The sequence below is a fragment of the Lathyrus oleraceus genome, chromosome 6, assembly GCF_024323335.1.
Source record: "Lathyrus oleraceus cultivar Zhongwan6 chromosome 6, CAAS_Psat_ZW6_1.0, whole genome shotgun sequence".
Taxonomy (NCBI): Eukaryota; Viridiplantae; Streptophyta; class Magnoliopsida; order Fabales; family Fabaceae; genus Lathyrus; species Lathyrus oleraceus.
The window spans coordinates 279856235-279857605 of NC_066584.1; positions in this window are offsets into that span (position 1 = coordinate 279856235).

The window sequence follows — 1371 nt, forward strand, 5'->3', positions numbered from 1 at the left end:
TCACACTTTTTTTCAACTTTTCTTTGAATTGTTTGATTCTTTTTGTGTTCTCTTGTGATAATCATCATCAAGAGGTGCTATTGCAGATCTGTTTTCATCAAATCATGGCCAAGGCATCAAGGAATCACCATTGTCCAAGCATGAACACTTCTATGGCAGTTTGAAGAATCAACCACCTGGAGCATAATCGAGCTGCAAGAACTCTTACATTCAACTTCTACATCATCATTCAACTTCTGTTTTGGCTTTTTGGATCTTGAAACGCACAAATTCCACGACTGCATCTTTATAAGGTTGGAATTCGAAATTCAAAACTCATGAAATCATGCTATGCGTCTTATAGATCTCATCATGTAGATAATTGTGCAATTTGAATCGTGCGTTTTCGTTGATTATTGAGTGAGAAATCTGGCATTTGATGTTTGATATCAAAACTTCTTTCGATCGATCCCGTCGATATAGGAAGAATTAGGCTAGAGCATGTTGATATTGGTGATGTGCATGATGAGACGATTGCAACGATATATCATTTGCTGGTTTTCGTGGCAAAAAAGTGATGCTGATGATGAACAGTGCGCGACGATGAAGAACGCGTCCAGCACTTCAAATTTCCGTCCATTTTCCTTTCCAGTTTCGCGTTAGATCTTGTTGCCTGGCTTTACGTTTGAAAAACCTGTTTCCCGCGGATCCCAGCCACTCACACGCTGCCACCGTTTTTAATGAAACGGGGCGTTTCGCCCCTGGATCCACATATTTACAAAAACGCCATTGCCAACATTAATTTCATTTTAAATCTTAAATAATTATTTCATTTTCTAATCAATCTTCTAAAAATCATAATTAACTCATTTTTAATCCAAATTGCATGGGGATTTTTGTGGTGAGCTCCAAATTTCCTCTAGTTTTTTTTAGGCATGATAATGGAAGTTGTGCCTGGTAGATTTTTGGTTTTGCCTAGTGATCTTGATCATGTATGTTATGTATATATGTTTTGCCATATTGATCATGAAATCTTGATGCATTATCCAAAATGAATGAAATTTCATATGCATGTTCTTGACTCTTTCCTGGTGATTTTGGTATATAGTTTGCTAATTTTGAGTTCCTGGTTAGAGAGATATGATGTGATCAAGTTGAGTGTGACAATGTATGTCACACTATGTTATGCTATCTTCATGAATTTTGTTTCCATTCCTATGCTATGTCATTTGCCCTGGATTTTTGCATGTGATATCATCTGTATGTCTAGTTTCACCATGATTTTTAATAGGATTTGTTGAGCCATTTCCTATTTGATTGGTATTTGTGTTTGCTGTTTACCATTTTGTGAACTTTTCTTGAGTGATTAACTTACATAGCTTGTGAAATTCT